This window comes from Coloeus monedula (genome assembly GCF_965178545.1).
Source record: "Coloeus monedula genome assembly, chromosome: 2".
Lineage (NCBI taxonomy): Eukaryota > Metazoa > Chordata > Aves > Passeriformes > Corvidae > Coloeus > Coloeus monedula.
In genome coordinates, this window is record NC_138782.1 from 65,438,023 (window position 1) to 65,452,660 (window position 14,638).

The 14,638-nt window shown below is 36.8% G+C and overlaps 1 protein-coding gene across 1 annotated transcript in view; it reads left to right on the forward strand.

Moving 5' to 3' along the window:
- The window catches only part of PTPRK (protein tyrosine phosphatase receptor type K), a gene marked incomplete at its 5' end in the record, with an annotated part of 386,602 nt that overhangs the window by 115,303 nt on the left and 256,661 nt on the right, over window positions 1–14,638 (forward strand). The gene's annotated exons all lie outside the window — the stretch shown is intronic.

A 14,638-nucleotide genomic window follows, 5' to 3' on the forward strand; every position in this document is an offset into this window, starting at 1 on the left:
ATTCTCAAGGAAATGCTAATTTGCAAAAAAATTAATATATACTCTGAATATAAATTGCAAAAATAAACTGTGACAATTTGTTGCTATGATACAGAACTGAGTTCTGGCAAAAGAGAAGTGTAAAATTAAGGGCAGAGTGGAGTAATTGTTTTAGATAGGCTACAGGTGTCTGGCATTACATAGATGTAAATATTATGTGTATTTGATACATGCTTTTATTTGCTTCTCTTGGCTTCACCCTCCTGTATCCCTGTACACCCACAATGTCTGAAGGTGCCTTTTGTGTAGAACAATTGAACCTTGCAGGAGAGAGGCATTTCTCCTGATGATTCTAGCAATATGCATCATTCTATGTACTGATTTTATCACACACTGTTCAAATTAGTCCATTAAAATTAAGCATCACTGAATACTTCCATAGCCACCTGCGCTGTCTTAATTCCTGTTTTGCTAAATAACTGAACCATATGGTTGCTTCAGGCCTTGCCTCGCCCTTGCTGTGTTGAATATTACAAAAATGCTTGATAATATTAAAGGAAAAAAGTGCTTCTTTCAAAATAGAACTTGCATCTTTCAAGGTATTATTTTTATTCTGTTACGTTTCTTAGTAAATTTACAACTAAAATCATAATTTGTACCTGGCGTTAAAAGAAATTAATAGGTTTTATTAGCTGTATAGACTTTAAAATTATTTTCAGCTTTTGAAGGTATTTATTTGGTTTTTTGTTTTGCATTTTCTTCAGATGAAACAGCAGCTTACTTGTTCCTGCGGGTCTGTGAATCCATTTATTTAGATGTTTATGTATCTTTTATGTAATAATGAGAACACTGGAGAAAAGAATGTGAGATGGCACTGGTATAGAGCCAGAATGCCTTCTTGCATTGATAGCTGATGGATTTCTTTTCCACCTTGCCACTATCTGCAATCATGTACTTGGCTATTCACAGCTTTCCCAAAACCAGCAAGCCAAAAAAGCCCCCAACTCAAACAGTTGATTCCTATGTAATTATGTGAACATGTCTAACTAATTTCTATTGTTAGTGTCTAATTTTTGCTTGATGAATTAATACTCAAAATGAAATTGCTGTGTCACGGGTAACTTTGCTTTAACAGGGGCAAAGATTTCCCAGAGCTGTGAGTCTCTTTGCTTGCACACCACTGTAGTTTAAGAAGGTGCATCTAAAGAAAGCCTGATATGTTTACTGGGTGATCTCATCATTCCCTCATGTCCCCTGGTTGTGCAGCCCCTCCATGCTGGCCTGGTGTTACCTGATGTCCAAGCTCTCGGGGTGCAGTTCTGGACACTGCTCGGCTGCCAGTACACATGCTATGCTGTCTTCCAGTTTATGCCTTGTGTTGTCCACCAGTGTTCCAGCATGTCTTTTCCTTCCAAAAGTCTACCCTGTGGTAGCTCTCAATGGCCTTGTCATTGTACTGCAGAAGCTGCTGAACTGTGGTCCACTTGCCCCCCCCTTTCCCAGTTCGACCATTTTGAACTAAGAAAGGACGGAGGGTCATGTGAAAGGACAGTTTCAGAGCTGTGCAGGGGACACACAAGACTCAAGGGTGTGGGAGGCTGTGGGCCAGTCTGGATGGCCTGAATGGAGTTACCTGTGAGTGCCCGGGGCCAGGGAATAGCTGCTCTTGCTGCTGACCTGGCCATTTTAGGAGCAGGCATTGAAATGAAGTGTCTTCTGTCCACCAGAACTGATGATCTTCAGGTCCATAACCATGTCTTGACAGTATATTTAAAGCGGTAGTGAGCCAAGGTACAGATACGGGAGAGTACCAAGAAAGAAGTTCTATAATGTTTAATGAAGTGCAAATTTATTTCTCTAAATATATAAGGAGAAGAGAGTGAAGCAGTAGATACCACATGTCTTAGCCTGTGAGGCTTACTTCATTAAGCTTAGGAAAGAAACATTTGATGAAACTGAAAAGGTTTTATGGCAGATGAAAAGCTGCTTGGAAAACACTGATAGCATCCAGTCTTTCTTATTGTTTTTGTTAGTGCCATGGATGATGAAATAACAAATGTTCTTTGGCTGAGGCTATTCAGGTTATACCTGTGAGCCTATTTGAGGGTAATCTGGGGTTCAAAAATTATTATGGTGCACTGGGGTAGTACTCATCAAGAAGAATTGAAAAATAATGAAGAAGAAATTATTTGGTGAAACTGTGCAGGCTTAGTACTCCATTGTGAAAAAAGCAGACAGAATTGGTTTGTAAGCAGTGTTCTGTGTAAACATATATTAAATAATCTTTTCAGGTTTTTTTTTTTTCTTAGTGCAGTTAGAAGAATAGGTATTTTTATTCAGTTTGGAGTATGGAAGGAGAATGCCTGCTCTGGGAAATCGCAGAGGAAAGCAGCAGAAATGACAGAGGGATGAATAGCAGCCTTTCCTCTGTGCAAAGTCCAAAGAAAATTAGGATTGTTTCTTCTGGAGAGAAAAAGGAAATGGAAACTTTCAAAAAGGTAAGGGTTGGTGCAAAGACGGGGGTAACCTAAACTTCATTTTGGCTGGTGATAGGTAAGCAGTAATAATCTTAAATTGCAGTAAGAGAGATTCAGGTTGATGATTAGAGATAATGTTAATTGAATTCTGGGATTGAGTGCTTAATAACTGTCTCTTACCAGAGCCATAAGTGTTCTGCTAACTACTGTCACAGTCTTTTGTCCTGAAATGTTGCTATGTGCATAAATACCAGGAACAGTTTTGTCTTCTGTTTATGAGAAAAAAACATACAAAGAATCTATTGCCTATTTTTATCTCTTTCTGTTGGAAAGAGTCAAAATCCCTTTTCTTTCCCCTAAGTGCTGTGCATTTCCATTCTGTATAGGGAAGATTCTGATTAGTCCTTGGTTAGTCTCAAGAGGGTTGATAGGTAAAACATAACAGGAAATAAATATTTGATCTTTTTTTAAAATAACCTATTTTAGTAACTACTCTCTCATTATTAACAGCTGTACTTGTTTTCTAAATTTGTTTGATATTCCCTTCACAGAGATTTTTCTTGTTTTTAGAATAGTTTAGTGTTAAAAGACAATACCATAATACCATCTCTCTTCTTTTCTGAGACGCTACTTGACTTTTGAGTATTTGATTTGGACATTCAACACATTTGAAGGCAGTGTTATGATTCATGGTTGTTAACAACTTTAGTTTTCCTCTATGGTTTCAGCAAATTCTAATTTTGAAAGGGAAGTTTCAGGGACTGAAATTATACTCTTAGTTCAGGATAAGTTATACATTCCCTTAGGAAGTACAGCTGCAAAACCTTTGTTTAAAAGCCTAATTGCAGCTGAAAAAAGAAAAAAAAAATAGCTTCTTGGATGACTTGGTACTCTGATATCTGTATGGTGCCACTGGAGAAAACAAAAGTGGGAAATAAATCACAGAATATATTTGCATTAAATTACCTTTGGAACATGACTTCAATGTCCTAGTAGTCCTAATAATTAATTACAATGTTTGGCTAATGAATATTAGTGTTAAAAGTTCACAAATTGTCTGAAATGGAGGCAAGGTTCTCAACTTCATATGGTACATATTTGGGTAGATTTATCAGGTTTTTTGTACTTTTCAGAAGTCTAGGTTAATCATATTACTTGCTGCCAAGAAATTGCTCCATGTGCATGAAGTTACCAGCTATATATTAGGGGCTTGGATGCATATGTTTAGTATTTTGTTGGCATTGTGAACTTCAGCATTCAAAATAGAGGAGGTATTAAATAGGATTAGCATGTATAAACTCACTATTTGGAAGCAAAAAGCTGTTTCAAATGTTCATGAATTGGAAAATGTGGTATCAGGAGCAAAGTCGCGAATCTTTATAAACTGAGATGTGCTCTGAGATGAAAACAAAACTCCCCCAAACAAGAAAAATGACCAAACCCCATTAATAGCTGTTGAACTTCAAGTTTTGTCTGAAACAGCAGTCCTAGTTCATATGCAGTCTTTCCCCTTGCTGTTCTCCTATTGCTGGACACTGAGTCCAATTATTTCTTTCAAAACACTATAAAAAATGCTACTGTGCTAGCATGAGTGGTTTTTATAATAAATATGGTTGTTTCCATCCATTTCAGAAGTATTTCCCTGTAGAAGAAAGATGGTGTGTACTAGAGTGTAAAACCAGTCGAGCTGCTAATATAATTTGAAGGGCAAGGGTTTTATAAGGAGAGTTTATTCATTTATTTTAAAACAACTAATTTGGATGGAAAACATAATGACCTCTCAGGCATCCTAGGCTCCATCATGGCTGATGGAGATGCAGCAGGCATCAAACTAGGTGTAGGTTATAGCCATGACTCTGGGTGTAATGTCTTAATGCTAATCAGTTAAAGTGTTTGGGAGAGAAGAGTTGATGTCTGGGAGTGGAGGGATGTTAGCAAGTGGTGAAGCATGACGAGAGTTGTCACGCACCATATATCCCATGTCTCTGTCTTGACTGCGAGCTCCAGCGTCTAGGAGAGCAAGGAATTCTAACTCCCGAACTTAGGGTTTTAATGTATTTTGTAAGCCTTCCTAGGTATCAAGACAAATGTTTTAACCATGTTTTGGGTGGGGTTTTTTTGTCCATTTTTTAAAATTTTCACAGTCTGTATGAATTCTTTCTGGTGTGCAACATGTATTTGGGGTTTTTAATTTTGTTTCTGTGGTAATTAATATAGTGTTGTATGAATCTCCATACTCTTGGGCAGTGCATTCCTTAGTGTGTTTTTTGCATATGCATGATTCATGGATTTTGACTGTTCTCTTTAGGTGTTGTTAAATTATTTATTATAATTATCATAGAGATATGCACTATAGGATTGCTTGCACTTGCAAGATCAAAATTACCATCAGTAACTGGAAAATCAAAATAAATTCCAGAACTAACTGTCTGTATATGATCCTTTTTAAGCCTCTTCCTTTCCATCTATGTAATATTCAGCTCTTTATGGGGCATTCAGTGTCAACACACCACGCTTGTTAAATTGCTCAAGATTTTATTTTACAAATATGCATAACCATGTGTTGATGGTCTGGAAGACAGATGGAAGACTTCCTTGGAAGCTAATAAATTTCAAGGTTTCCAGCTTTTTTCCTTAAGCAAGTACTTGAGTTCATTAGAGAGTACTGCAGTTGTATTCTCAAAGGCTTGACTTCTGGTTATTCTCATCTTGAGCGTGAGTCACTACAAAGTGAAGTATGTACTTCAGAGGGGAGGTCAGATAATATTTTGAAGAACAGCAAAAAAATTGCTATTAAATCTGTCTTCTGAATGCATAGGGTGAATATTTTTTCCACTATTTAAGTATTGTTTTATATTGTTTTTCAGAACTCCTATCAGTGGTAGTCTTTCTCAGCAGTTGGTTCTTAATTCATGTTGTGCATTTAACCAAGGAATATACAACTCCTTAAGTGTAGGTCCTACACCTCTAAAAGCAACAAAACCTGGAAATAACAAAGACTCTTCAGGTCACTGTTGCATAAAACAATGTTCTGAGAAAAATTGATTTAATAACAGGAAACATAACTATTTGGTGCCAAGAAAACGTGATTGAAAATAAAGGAATGAATATTCTTCCTGTTACCAAAAAACCCCTAAAAAACCCATTGAAAATATTTTACAAACCTCCCATGCTTTAAATAAATTCTTAGACTACTATAAAAAAATTAGGACATTTAAGTTCCTCTTCTGAAGATCTGTAATAGCAGTTGTAATTTACTGTCACATATGACAATGAGCCTTTATTTAACTGTTGGTGATGCTTGGGAGTAGTATTCTCAGCAGATTGTTAATTCTTATTTTCTCCTGTCACATGCTTATCCAGGGAATGACCAGTTTTGTTTCTGTTTTCAGTTTCAGTGTTTTAAGCTGATAGGAGTAAATATCTTCTCAATGCACTTTTAATACTGTTGCTTTTGGAAGAATGACTAGTGTGTTAAAGATGCTCTGAGTGTGGATGTGCATCCAAAAATTATGTTTTCCTATTCAGTTAAAATCTAAATGCCACTTAGAAGGAGAAAAAAGCCTAGAGTGTTTGCAGAGTATTTTTTAGCTGGCAATGAAAAAAACCAGTCCTAAAGACTCCTTTTGAGTTGCCTTTCTCTAAATAATTTCAAGATAATTGCAAGAAGTTACTTGTAACTATTTTTTTTAATGGGGAGTATCCCACTTGTCTATCTGTGTTACGACTTCAGTTTCCTCTCTTATCTTGATGTGGCTCTGGTTCTTGGGCTTTTCCAGGGGTCAGTTCATTTCCCTCTCCTAGGAAGAAATCAAACTTTTCTGTCTCAAGAGGAGGGCACAGGAGACCTAGGTCATTTATTACTCGATTTGTGTGCAGCTTTGCAAGGGTCTGATGAACATAGATGGAGGAGGGCACAAGGTAGGAGTAAAAGTCCTGTGAATTTCAGTGGTTGTGAGCTTTTAGGTCACCTTGACTGACATTTGTGAATTTTTTGTGAAGTTTTTTTGTGCACTGCAGCAAACACACAGCAGCACACCAAAGACTTAAGCAAGTGCTCAGCACTGACATTTTCTATAAGACTGTCTGCCCTAGAATACTTTAATAACTTCATATATCACTTTTATTTCTTTTCAAATAAATAATACTCCACAGAAATAGATAATTTGATCTCTATCTCTTGTAACATTCTCAGTAAAGCATGTCTCTTTTATCAGCATCTGAAAAATCTAAATGCTGAATGTTCAGTGGTGGTGGTGATATGGTGGCATCCTAGACCTGTAGGTGGATACAGAATGGCCAACACTGGTCTTTCATCCTGGAGGGTCTGTCACAAAAATGGGTGGAAAAAAGCCAACACAGAGGGAGATGTCTGTTTGTACCTTACTGACTGCATTATTCAGTCAAGTAATATCAGAGCAGCTTACAGGAATGGTGAAGTAAAATGGATTTAAGCACTTCTGTACATGTTTTTCACACAGTGAAGTTGTTGCAAGTGCTCGTAGGTGTTGGTGTCTTCATGGGACTGAAATTTTCCCAGGAGGTGCAGGAGTGCCTTGGGGTTTGGCAACTTTAGCTGCTGCTCTGGGAACTGCAGATTAAAACATCTGACTGGCACTGGGCTGTGCAGGCACAAATGGTACCCAGTTATTTGATATCCCAAGTGGAAGGCTTCATCCTGAGTTGATAGTAATCTAGAGCTGGAAGTTTCTTGGAAATTTTGCAAAGACATTTTCTTCCAGAAGGAAAGCTGGCCAATGAATGAAGAAAAGCTGGCTGCTCTTTGGGCAGCCAGATCAGCCCCTGGGTGACTGAGAAGCATCCTGGGGTCACTGTGCCACCATGTCTGGGTTATTTATGGGTTTGCAGCAGAAATTCAGACAGTTCAGAGCTGTTGTTACTTTTGTCTTAGCCATCCATTCACGGACTCCGATGTTAAAAACTCATGACAGAGTGCCTCGCTTAATCCCTAAATAAGTATGAAATTATTCCATGTGCCTTTTGGTTACTGAAATGCAGCTTACTGTTCAGTAACGCTGTCCTTCCATAAGCTTGCCTGATGCATTATATCAAATGTCATTTTCTGACTGCTTTGTTGGAAGAGGCAGTTCAGAGCAGCACAACACAACATGAATGCTCTCTTGTACAGACTCTACAAGCTTGCATTGCAAATTTCAGTTGCTGGAATTTTTCTGTCTCAAGTTTTAGAGTGCTTAAAGTCTACATATTAGCTAAAGGTCCATCACATGAAAAAAGAGGGAGAAAATTATCATACCTCAGAAACTGGTATGTCATCATGGCCTATTTTCTCTGCATCAGTATGAACAAATCCATGGGATGTTGGTGTTATGTATGAGAAAACTACAAATTCCAACACTTCCAAAGTGTGTATTTTTTGTATTTATTCATTTGTAAAATGTTAGTATGGAGAACAAAAATTTGTAGCTACATCTAGCCCAAGGTACAACTTTTAGTCAGAAGTTCGTCATGAGCTTTGTTACAAATACTGCAGGCCTTTGAAACATAGAGTTTTTTCTTTTCTCTTTTTCTCTTTTAATTGCAACCATTTTCCTGTTCTCATGGAATTGAACAAGTCATGAGTGATATTAGTATCATGACAGTAGAATCATAGGTGTAAATGCAGGTAAAGTGTTGTAGTGCCTATGATATTAATTCTGTGGCTGATCTGGTGCTGTTTTTATTTGTCTTGCCTGGGTCAGTCTTGTGCTGCGCTGTCTTGTCAGGCTGCGTCCCTGTTGCTTGACCTCTGTGGGTGTGGTTAATGGGGGAATCCCAGTTGCATGACCTTGCTGTAGAGCAGGGCTTTTGGTATCAATGACTACAGCCTGGAGGGCAGGACACCTTTTCTCCTTCTGTGAAGTTGCAATACCAGCGTGAAATTGATGAACTGATGAGCTCTTGCAGTCCATGAGGCTGAATTTCTGTTCAAATTGAGTAAATGCTCTGCTTTTATTTATACAATGTAGCTTAATAACCTGCCTTGGGTTGGTTCTTTTAATAATTCTCCTTCTCTGCAGGAAGTAGGAAACCCCAAAAAGATTTGCATTCTCCAGAAAAATTTCCCCTGCCTGTATGGTGTATTTTTGTTGTTATTTTAAATCTCTGTATTAAATTCAGTGTCTTATCTTGACTTGCATTTGACTTGTGGTGCTTTGGAACTGGGCTAGGTAATGAAGTTGAAATTCATGATCCTGAGTAACCCCCCACTTTCACTTTGACAATATATAAAGAAATTGAAACAAGCCTTCAACAATATGAGTCTTGCATAGGGAATGATATTGTAAACAAGTGAAGTAAGTGGAAAAATACCTCTGAGTTATAGCCATCTAAAGAAATTTTGTAGAAATTTTGTGTTGTTTACACCAATAACATTATTTTTGAATTTTTAAAGATGAAAACAGGTAAAATCAGGGTATAATTATATTGAATGTTTCAAGTGTGTATCAAGTAATGTATCTTAAGTGGGACTATGGTGTTACAAAGTAACATTTTCCTCCAGACACACTCCTTAAGGAGTATCCTTAACTGATGGTGCAGGGCCCTAAAACTAAAAACCTTAACAATGTCTGTAGTTTTTCTTCATAATTTCTTTGGGTTTTTTTGCCTTTTTTTTTTTTTTTTTTCCCCTGTCCTAGGGCTGCAGACATTTACTGTATGTTAGGTAATCAAGGGCAAAAGTGAACAAAAAGGCTATAATAGTTTGAGGTTTTATTAAACCCAAGCACTTGGAGGTTTACCTGGAGTATATTTAACATATTCATAGGCTTTGTTTTTTTTCTTTTGAAAAGAATATGCTTCCTGCAAGAAGAAAAATTTAGGAGCTTTTGACTTTTTTCCATTAGCCTTTATTTTTTCCTTTCTTGCAAATACAAAAAAGAAATACAAGTAGAGGACTTTTTCAAATTGCCACAGGGAAGACACTCGCCAAAGAACAAAATAGGCATAAATACTATTGGGTGTGAAATATAAGTTTTCTGTGAATTAATACAGATGGTTTTGAACTTCTCTTCGCAGCCTGCTTCCAGTTGTAAGCCTATTTCTCTGTTTTAGTGCCTGTTCATTGCCTGCAGTCTCTCATAAATGTTGCGTAAAACATAATCAGGGACTATGTTACACAGTCATTATCAAAAGACAAAAAGGTCACGTAGTCTTGAGCTTTAGGATAAGACACATAAGTGCCTGGACCCTCCATTTCATGTAGTTGACATTGCCATGAAGTGAAGAAAACCCCTTCTTCTAATTTTATGGGGAAGACATCTTTTCAGCTGATCTTTTTCTGTGAATCTATTTAAGCATCTTCACATTATGCTCTACCAAAAGGGGATGTATATAGTCAGGTTTTTTCTCCCCCACCAGCAAACCACAAAATTGAATCTACTTCTGTACCTTTAAATCTAGTTGCATATGAAATTTGTAATGTTCTGAACTATTTTTTTCCCACCTGAAGCTGAAAGTCCTAGTAACTGAAGGAGCACATTCACAGGCAGAGAAATTACCACAGTATGTCCCTAAAATGGAGGTGGTTTGATGGTTAGTTCTTGTTTGGAGGAAAGCGGATTTGCAGGAGCTGAAGACCAGCCTGCTGAAAATTACAAGTTTCACACTTCAAATACAAACCCGTTTTTCAGGAAGCAAGGAAGTGAGAGAAAATAATTTGATTGGGAAACTGCTCTGTCACATTGGTACCTTACAGCAGGCAAATTTTATTTTATTTAAGGATTTTTTTTTAATCTTAGCATGATTTCTTACCTTCAGTTAACTGCTGGATGATAAGAGAGCTTGGTTTTCAGTAGGGGATAAAAACTAAGACATTTCACAATTAATTAGTTAAAGAATTCATTTATTCTGAAATGATCTGTCCTTGCCACTGAACTAGGACATCAAGTTTAGTGCTTATCAAAATAAATAAAAGACAGTGAAATCTATGAGGTATATACAGCTGTGTTTAATAACATGGCTCAGGGAAACTCTAGTAGCTCTTATTCCATAGCCGTGTAGATGCCCTTTAGCAAGTTCATGAATTTAATGCGGAATAGGCATCAAAATCTTCCTGAAAGACTGATCTTAAAGCTGAACTGTTTGCATGAACTTGATCAAAGCTCAGGAGGCAGTGCCATTTAGCTGTTTCATAGTCTGTTGTTTCCATTTTGTGTAGGAGAGAATTGGATTGACCTTTTACATCAGGAATAACATTAGAAGCTATTAACTGGCAAATAGATAGAAGGCACTTCAGAGAAGAAAAGCTAAATGAGAGGATTGAGTTTGATTTGGAGAAATCTAAACTACATTCAAATAGGAAAAATTAACACTTGAGCTTCTTGGGAGAAAGAGAACATATAACTCTTAAAGATTGTACATTTGCAAGAATGGAGAAGATTCTCCTGGGAATTACTGAAAGAACAATGAAACAAAATCACTGTCAAACTACAAGAAAAAATTTCAACAAAAATGTTATTGATGAGTTGTGTGCCTTTTGTAATGGCACTAACTGCCAGAGGAACTAAAGACGACATACTGGAGCATGGTGAAATAACAGGGAGTGAAAGGAATATTTAAGAACAATGGGTGTTTGTCCAGGCATAAATGATGACTTTGGATACTTCTTACATTTTTTTTGCAGCATCATCCAAAGATGAAATCCACCCTTTCTGTCTTGTAAGAAGAAACAATGAACTTCTGCTCTTTCATGTTAAGTTTTTCTTTCTCCATTGCCCCAAATATGTTGGTTTGGTTTTGTTTATTTTTTAAAATTTACTTTAATTTTTATTTTTTAACCGTTTTGGTATTTAATGGAGTAACTCACTTGCAACTGACTTTCTTCTTGTAAAACCTTAGTGGAAACAGAACACAGAGTAGTGTTTTTTCTTCCTTGTTTTCAAGGGAAATAGGTGTATATAGCATTTTACATCTGCTTGTGCCTGACCTTGCTAGGCCAGTAACAGCGGGGGAGAAAAATTCACAGAGCCTGGCTCTACTGGGATTTAATAACACAATTAGTACTAACACTAACTGCTGCTCTTTACCTTTCTGGCATTTGTGGTGTGTTGACCTTGGCTAGCCCCTCACCCTGCCCTTTTTTGGTCCTTTCCTCAGTAGCACAAGGGGGAAAATAGGGTGGGCAAGCTCATGGGTTGAGAAAACGACAGGGAGATCACTTATTTTGTAAATCATCAGTTACCGTCACAGACAAAACCAGATTCACCTTGGGGGAAAACTAACCCCAGGCACAGGGGGATTGGAACTGGGGGCTGCAGTCAATCCATTGCACTTGGTGTCTGCTGCTCCTTCCTTCTCACCCTATGTCCCTGCTCCAGCCTGTAGCACCACTGTGAATAGTGAGCTGTAACATTTGCTCTAATCTCTCACTGAAAATCTCAAACAATTAGTTAATCTTAGGAATTAATGAGATTGTGAGCAGTTCCATTGTTTATACTTTGCATTTCTGCCAAGTCCAGCAATACCTTAAGATATCATGAAGATTTTACAATAATATAATTATTAATAATTAATATTATGGTATTGCAAGCATATATAAATGAGGCAAAACTACTAACTCTTTCAAACATATTGTATTTCTTTACAAGTAAAGAATGACTTTTTTATGAAAGGTGTAAGAAAGTATTTTGTATGTTTTCCAAAGATATCATTTTGCTGTATAGTTTGCTCTGGCATTGGCTTCTGATTTTCTTGGAGTAGGTAGATGACTGAGAAAGGAGCAGAATTCTGTACAGTTGCTTAATACAGCTGCTTAAGTTTTAAAAAAGGAGGAGAAGGGAAGTAGTTTTTAAGATGCTGAACAGATGCCTTGGCTTTGAGATAAATGGTCTATGAATGCTGTCTGGAGCATTTCATGAAGTGCTGTAGGACTAACATGTAGATAGATGTATGCAAATTCACTGCTAAGTATTTTTAAATGATGAAAAATGAGACTGAGAAAGTGGAGTACTATAAAATGTGTTGATATGCTAAAAAATGTATGTTGAAGCTTCCAAAGGCTATAGCAGATTCCCCTACTTTAGAAACAAGATCTTTAAATACTTCTAGTTTATTTGTTATAATTTGAATTTGATTTTCTTTTCCTTCCAGTGGTTTTAAGAGAAGTTGGGAGAAACATTTTAAAAATCTGCAAAGGTTGATTCTGCAAAGGTTATATTCTGTTTCTTCCTTTCCCCCCCAGACTGACTTCAGAAAATGTTGGCGGGTTTATCTTCTTCTGTATCTTAGCTTTAGAAATATTAGAAGTAAATGGGGATTTTTAGTGGGTTTTTTTTTTTTGGGGGGGGGGGGTGGTTTTTTTTTTTTTTGTTAGGAAAGACTTGAGTTGCTTTTTGTGTATTGCTTTAAAATATTTGCAAAACACAAGTAAGAAAGGCAAAGAGGCAATTTAGATGTCCATGGATAATCAGTGCTAACAGTGTGGGAAGCAGTCTGTCATTTTTCACCGACCCTTTTCAGTTTTCTAACTCTTATGTAGAAGGAAAAAAACCCAAATTACTGATGTACAGCCTCCCCCTGCCACATTCATAGTATTTAGTAACAAAACGTTTGAAAATCTTATTCTCTAGTCTGATGATCAGGTGCTTGTAAGACCATATATATTACTAAAACAGAGATTACAAACTAGCATATTACTAAGTTTATTCTAGAGGCAGGGGGCATAAAAATTACACACCAGTGGATGTGGTTTACAAACACTTTCTCAGGCAATCATCAACTGATTCTAGACCATAATCTTTAAAGATTTAAAGTAACAGCAAATCTAAATAATATAATACGATTCTTTTGTGTCTTTATAAATGGGTATTAATGATGAAGAAATAACCAGGAGTTGCTATTTTACCAAATTCTCTAACAAAAAATAAATAAAATAATGGATTCTGCATATAATTCTTAATATGAACTACTTGCTTATGTTACATTATAATCATTTTCTTTAAACCCTTTCTTTAAGATGACTACTAAAAATATAGATTTCAATGCACTGTGCTTTAATAAGAGCAGCTTTCCTTCTAAAATATTTCTTTCTCATTTTTTTTCCTAAATTTTTTAGCACAGACTTGCTTTACAGGCTAGTAAAGATGCTAAATTAGCCTCTCACACAGATGATTTAATTCCATGTACATAAATTTTCGTCTTTTCCTGAGCAACAGCTTGTGAGCAATTTTCAGAATGCCTAATACAACTATTTAGGACGTACTAGAACACAATAGTTCCTCGTTGTCTAAAACTCAAAGGATAACATTTGATGTACAAAATGGTAATAATTTATATGACTATACTTCAGAGAAGATTTTTTACCAGTATTCATGCACATACTCTCAGGACTTCTGCAAGACTACTCATTTGGGCAAATGCTCACATATCCATTACTTTTTTGACTTTAGGTTAAATTTTTTCTCCATTTTTGATGGATTTAACCTGAACTTTCCTCACAAGGAAAGGCTCTTTATTGTGATGCCCTTTAGGACTGAAAATAAAAGGAAAATCCATCAACAGGAAGGTTCTGGAATCATTAAGCAGATATGAAGGTAAATTTTGGTTAAGAAATTTTCCTGTAGCGATGATTTAGATCGTATGTTGAATTGGATTTTCTCACTTGGTTGGAAAGTTTGGCCTGGCATGCCCTATCTAGCAAGTTTTTTTCTCTGAGGTTCATTAACCAGGTAGTGCCTGGTATGGAGCTGTCCCTCTTGAAGAAATGGATCAGCTCTGGGCTAGGTTAGATGGCAGCCTGTCTTTACCATCCATTCTGAAGGACAGCAGGACAGACTGATTCATCATTATTGCCTGTATAACCCGCTGAAACATATGATTTCCTCTTTCTGCCTTTGTAGCTAGACAGGCACAGCCTGTTTTACTTTGTGTATATTTGTTACACACATTTACAAGGTGGACACTCTTCTAGCTATAGAAACTTCTGTTATCCCCTTAAATCCATTGGAAAATGGAGGAGCAAACAAAACTTTTCCAAACAAGTTCAGCTTGGTGTCCTAAGTCAGCTATTTCCACTGCTAATATATGTCAGATTCGAGTCTGCCTCTTTTTTGGGGGGTAGAAAAAGGTGTGATAAAGCTGCATTGAGGAATGTGAACCTTATTTTTCGTTTTATTTTCAGAAAATCTGCAGAGCAAGGTGAGAGAATTTTGGCCTCAGTGACCTCA